The following is a 6,317-nucleotide window of genomic DNA, read 5'->3' as shown; positions in this document are numbered from 1 at the left end:
TTGTGTTGCAGAGAGATCCCGTTGCCTCCTTGTCGGAGAAGATCTGTGTTTAGATTACTTCTATGAAGGGCAATGTTAAAGATGTTGATGTGAGAATGAAACGCTACAAAACGCGGAGGTAGTGAAGCGACGACTGTTGGACTCGCTGAAACGATTAGTCTGTCAGCAGTAAGAGGCCATGATATATATATATATATATATATATATATATATATATATATATATATATATATGTACGTATATACCTAGCCCAGAATTCTAGTAGCCAGTAACTTCCTTTCGCCGATTTTCATGTTTTAAATGATTAAAGATTTCCAGATGACAGTGAGATTACCATTGACGGTTCGCGAGTTGAGAATTTCTAATATATACATCGCCACCATGGACTTCATATAAACTCATGTGAAAATTTAATAAAACTTAGATGAGCTACAGACCCAATTAAGGCATTTTCATAGCTATGGTTTTCAGGCGCAAATCGCAACCTCTTTTCAATTCAGCTTAGTTTTCAAATTTGAAACGTAATGATGCAGCCATGTTATAACAATACTGCTCCTGGCACATATGACATTGTGTTCACAGACGAGTTGTTTTCTGGTGAAGTGTCTATATATCTGGGGCATCTATACACCACTATACATGCGATTCATGTAGACATATACTATAGCAAAAATTATGTCGTTCCATGATCGAGAGTACGTTAAGTGCGTTGCGTCTAGATTCAGTAGAATTGTATCTTGTGTTAAAGATTATTAATTATTAACATCCGCCACCAATTCTACTGAACCTATCACTGAGAGTGTATCCTAAGCCCGTCCCAACGTTGCTCGTCGTTTCAAGAGTGATGTTATTTAAAATTATATGATAATAATTAAAGGGATCTTAATGAATTAATATGATATGCGCGGTTGGAATTATTTAATGGCCATGTAAATCACAATTCAGTGGTTGTGGATTTTCTAACTTTCAGATGCCTGCTATTGTCAAACAGCGCAGAAATAGCCCCTGTGTAAGAAGCCAAAAAAAAGAAACACTGTAGAAACTTGACTAAATAAGAATTAAAAATTAGTTCTTACTGCGTTTAACTGATAATAATACATTGATCAGTAAACAAACATAATTACTAATTAATCTTATAGCATAAAGGTTAATTAGTAAACAATATTCATGTTTTTCATTCATCGGTTTCTTTGTCTGCCTATATAGGTATAGGAATTTGCATTTTATGCGTAACTATGGCGGTCATCCTAACATTTTCCGATTTGTAAAACGAAGAGTGGCTCAAATAAATTCTGCATGTATTAAAACTAATAACACGTCTCAACAAAAAATTTCATAAACAGCTAAAACTATTCATCTACGGGTTATAACAAAGCAGCAAATAACAAAGAATTTGGATTACGCCTGTTACGCTTGAAATCAACTTGGATGAATGACGCTAACGTGTAGAATAACACTAGAAGCTCCCTAAGGCTAAATTAAAATAATTAGCAGCAAATAACATGATCCAAACGTAATGTGCTGTATTTCCGTGACCATTTGCAGACGTCGTCTACGCGCAGCTCAAGCGACGACTGTACGTGTCGTTGACACTTGAAGACGGACTAAGCACATCTTTGGTAGCTGGTGCAGTAATAACCGGAGGGCAGATACAGTGAGAAAGTGCGAACGCTAATTACAGCACTCCGCTGACACGAATAGAGGAAATTAAACGAAAAAAGTTAATAGCTACGGCGAGAGTGGTTAACACTGATGTTAATATCTGTCATTATCCCCCGGCAAAACTCTACAGGACAACAATGTTTGGTTTCCCGGCTGCCATGTAAATTCACTCCATGCACGGATCCGCTAAAGAAAGTTATGCGTGATGAATAAATATGTCGAGCTTGGAATCAAGAATGAAATTGTGCTCCGTTTAAGCTGAATTCCGAATTTCTATCCGAATTATTTTAAATAGAAAAAACGGGTGCCGTGTAAAATATTAATACTGTTCGTTGCATGTTACAGGCACTAATAAATGTTCGGCAGGGGCTACGAGCACGTTGGCGGCGACGATACTTATACAGGTAGGTCTACATTTGTTTTATCAAATGACACACATTTACATGCACTCATTACCGTGCAAATAGGTCAATTCACACAATAACTAACATCTTGCACAGACACCCTATACCTGCACCAAAGACAAGTAACTTATTCTCGTTAACCTTGTTTGCATGATGTATGAAGCCTATATATATATATCTATATATATATATATATATACAAGCTGTGACTCTTCTGCGGACAGAGCTTTCATTGGAATCAGAGGTGGATTCAGCTTGGAAGGTCCTGTGTAGTGTTGCAGCTGTATAGCCTGATTGGTTATGAGTCGCTGAGAGAATGCCTCGTGTTTCTTGACTCGAGAGATCGTGAGCTGCATTACACCAATGTTTCCTGTCTCGATGATGCCGGCAGGATGCTGGGTGAACTCCATGACCATGGTGTGGTTGGTTTTCATCCCATTTGGTCTCGTAATGTTCAAGTCGTAGTTGTCAGCCTATCTATATATACTATCTATGAACAGTGAATTTACATTAAAGTGTCTTATTTTGACCGTTGACCGTCATTTTGACCTTGACCTTGACCCCATATCTAAAAGATAACTCCAGAAATGGACTCCCTGCCCTCGAAAACCCCTAAAAAGAGGTATTGCATGAGACTCTAGGGCATCGAGATCACAAATTGTAAATTGACCAAAATCCAAGATCGACGGCGGCGGCCATCTTGAATTCCAAGAAATGCTCAACGTTGCACAGGTAGCAACCAAGCAAAATCAGCTCTCCTAACTATATAGAACACATTTCCATGAAGAAAGTTTAGAGTAATTAACATTGCAGGGTCAACATTTTGGCAACTGGACTATTAGTCTTAACATTAGACTTAACAGTACTATTTTCCTTAGACTGTAGATTTTATTTTGTAAATGTATGAGAAAATTTGCTTTGATTTATTATACTCGTAACTTTACGATGTTTCTGTCAACGGTCTAAGAGAAAATAGTAATGTTAAGAATAATGTTAAGATTAATTTCGTCTTTGATTATCCTACGAAATCAACCTGCATTTTGCTTAACGCTAGTCTAGATGAAAACGATGTTAGTCGAGCTCAAATATAAACTTGCTGAAATATCCTGACATCTTGTTTCTGTTTTTGGAAATTGTTGTACTAATTAAATAAATTAATACATTTTTTAATTGAACTTTCACATAAACTAAAGCAAATATTATAGAGTAGCGATCTCAAATCATTGGTTTTAGCCGATTTTTTATTGAGAGATTGCTAAACCTGGGTAAGAATGTAGCTGCTCGCTTTGTCATGGCTGTCACTCTAGAATTCTAACGAAAGTTCACACAAAAAGTAACCTCATGCTTCCGACTTGTTGTATTCAGTCATTATACTACTTTCACGTTGACATTTGACGTACCAAGTCGTTAGCAGTCGCACCTGGCTACTTATTACAGTCTGCTTTATCTGTCCTCACAACGTGCCGTCACCATAATTAAACGATATGCATGTTAATACTCTCTAATGTTTGTGTTGTCACGGATAAAATTGTTCGATCGAGTCTGAAAATAAATATAGTTGAGAGACTGTTTCATAACACTAACTGCGCGCTGATTGAAACAAAGCACGCATTATGAACCCATAGTGTGTGCAGTGTGCTCACAGGAGTGTACCCAGAGGCAATTTATGTTTACCTCTGCCTACTGTAACGGCAAACACTTACTAACACGAGCAGTTTGCTACTTCAGTTTTGTTATATCGTTGCTAATTTATTCATTTGTTTGTTTATTAATTAATTAATTAATTTATTTATTATATATCGTATTGAAACAGTTATATAGGCCTACATATTACTTTATTAATATTGCCTAGCCAAATTGTCTTGCTATTTCTCATTACTCGTTTTTTTGTTTCGTCATAAAACATATATACTTTTACGAGAATGAACTCTTTAGTATTTAATGTACGAAATAGCTTTTATTGTAGATTGTTATTCAGCACAAAATGTAAAATCTCAAGATTAAAGGGACACGATGTGGAATTTATGCGTTTCCAGGCACTCTCATGCGGCCAGTGCCCTTCCCTGCAGTGATTGACAGCTCGAGCTTGTGAGCGTTTCATAACAGCAACTCACATCACATATCACCAGGGGTAAATAATGACGAATTGTCATTTGTCATTATCGACCACTGATATTACTATACTTGACATTGATTTGTCGGCGCACATGTATATCAATATTGTTTGCTCTTGCCGGCCGCTGAAACATGCATGTACTTGCCGCACCTGTAAATATCAGAGCGAGAGGGCCTGAGAGCAGCTATATACCAGCTCGTGTCCTGCTGAATTGTCAAACTCCGTTACTATAGGTAAAGAAGCTTACGTCCGCTACGTACATGCAGTGTCCTTTCGGGAAAATATTTCGGAACGCAATATCGACGAGAAACGAAGGTTATATGGCAAGTAAACATACATATTGCATAATGTCGTCACGTATAATTTATCACATCTTGAAAGGTGAAACACTGATGGGTAATAATATTCGAACTCACCGTGGTTTGTTATGGCTGGATTTCTTTCTGTCTGGCTCCTTACTCTTTTGCTATCTAATGCAAGAAAACTACAAGCACATATAGGCCCTATGCGCGCGTTCTTCGATTTTGCAGTTTTCTAAAACGTCATATTATTGTCTATATTGGTAAATGCTTGTCGCAGGTGTCATAGGTCAGCCGAATCTGAGGCCACGCGCTACCGGCTTATGAGAACCGCTGGTGATCTTCTCGCGTCTCTATCTTGTTTGCAGACTAGACGTCATTTGGCGCTCGACGCGGCAAGTCGTGATCGCGTGTCGGTGAATGACGGTGGTGTGCAGTGATAAATTACCACTAATGGTAACTATATTCTTAGGGCGAAGCACCTAGGGTGAAACTATGCGGTAGTCGTAGGCAGACGAGCGCAGGTTTGCAGCATAAAAAAGAGTAGTTGTCAAAATATCCTGTGTATTTCCTAACAAATAACGAAAGGTTATTTTGGTATGAGATATTTTCATATATATCTATATCTATATAAATATATATCTATATATATTATCATCATAGCGTCCACAGCACACTCGCAGCGGCGAGTGCGGGAGCGTTCGGCGTTAGTTTTTACATAGGTTTTTATGAAGGAAAGTTGATATACAGTGTCGCAACAGTGGAACTGTAACAGAGGGGTACGGTAGATATATATATATAGGCTTCATACATCATGCGAACAAGGTTAACGAGAATAAGTTACTTGTCTTTGGTGCAGGTATAGGGTGTCTGTGCAAGATGTTAGTTATTGTGTGAATTGACCTATTTGCACGGTAATGAGTGCATGTAAATGTGTGTCATTTGATAAAACAAATGTAGACCTACCTGTATAAGTATCGTCGTCGCCAACGTGCTCGTAGCCCCCTGCCGAACATTTATTAGTGCCTGTAACATGCAACGAACAGTATTTAATATTTTACACGGCACCCGTTTTTCTCATTTAAAATAATTCGGATAGAAATTCGGAATTCAGCTTAAACGGAGCACAATTTCATTCTTGATTCCAAGCTGCGACATATTTATTCATCACGCATAACTTTCTTTAGCGGATCCGTGCATGGAGTGAATTTACATAGGCAGCCGGGAAACCAAACATTGTTGTCCTGTAGAGTTTTGCCGGGGGATAATGACAGATATGTAACCATCAGTGTTAACCACTCTCGCCCGTAGCTATTAACTTGTTTTCGTTTAATTTCACTCTATTCGTGTCATGCGGAGTGCTGTAATTAGCGTTCGCACTTTCTCACTGTATCTGCCCTCCGGTTATTACTGCACCAGCTTACCGAAGATGTGCTTAAGTCCGTCTTCAAGTGTCAACGACACGTACAGTCGTCGCTTGAGCTGCGCGTAGACGTCGACGTCTGCAAATGGTCACGGAAATACAGCACATTACGTTTGGATCATGTTATTTGCTGCTAATTATTTTAATTTAGCCTTAGGGAGCTTCTAGTGTTATTCTACACGTTAGCGTCATTCATCCAAGTTGATTTCAAGCGTAACAGGCGTAATCCAAATTTCTTTGTTATTTGCTGCTTTGTTATAACCCGTAGATGAATAGTTTTAGCTGTTTATCGAAATTTTTTGTTGAGACGTGTTATTAGTTTTAAATACATGCAGAATTTATTTGAGCCACTCTTCGTATTACAAATGTGGAAATGTTAGGATGACCGCCATAGTTACGCATAAAATGCAAAC

General features: G+C 38.2%; 1 protein-coding gene across 1 annotated transcript in view; it reads right to left on the bottom strand.

Moving 5' to 3' along the window:
• The window catches only part of LOC106814539, an 11,201-nt gene extending 5,224 nt beyond the window's left edge, over positions 1-5,977 (bottom strand). The window contains exons 1-2 of the mRNA XM_014818855.1: positions 5,906-5,977; positions 5,448-5,507 (exon numbers count right to left, since the gene is read on the bottom strand). The gene's annotated coding sequence lies outside the window, so the exon portion shown is untranslated. The remainder of the gene's footprint in view (positions 1-5,447; positions 5,508-5,905) is intronic.
• Positions 5,978-6,317: the final 340 nt, after the last annotated feature.

This window comes from Priapulus caudatus, unplaced genomic scaffold (assembly GCF_000485595.1).
Source record: "Priapulus caudatus unplaced genomic scaffold, Priapulus_caudatus-5.0.1 Scaffold941, whole genome shotgun sequence".
Lineage (NCBI taxonomy): Eukaryota > Metazoa > Priapulida > Priapulimorpha > Priapulimorphida > Priapulidae > Priapulus > Priapulus caudatus.
This window is presented reverse-complemented; position numbering and strand designations above follow the sequence as displayed.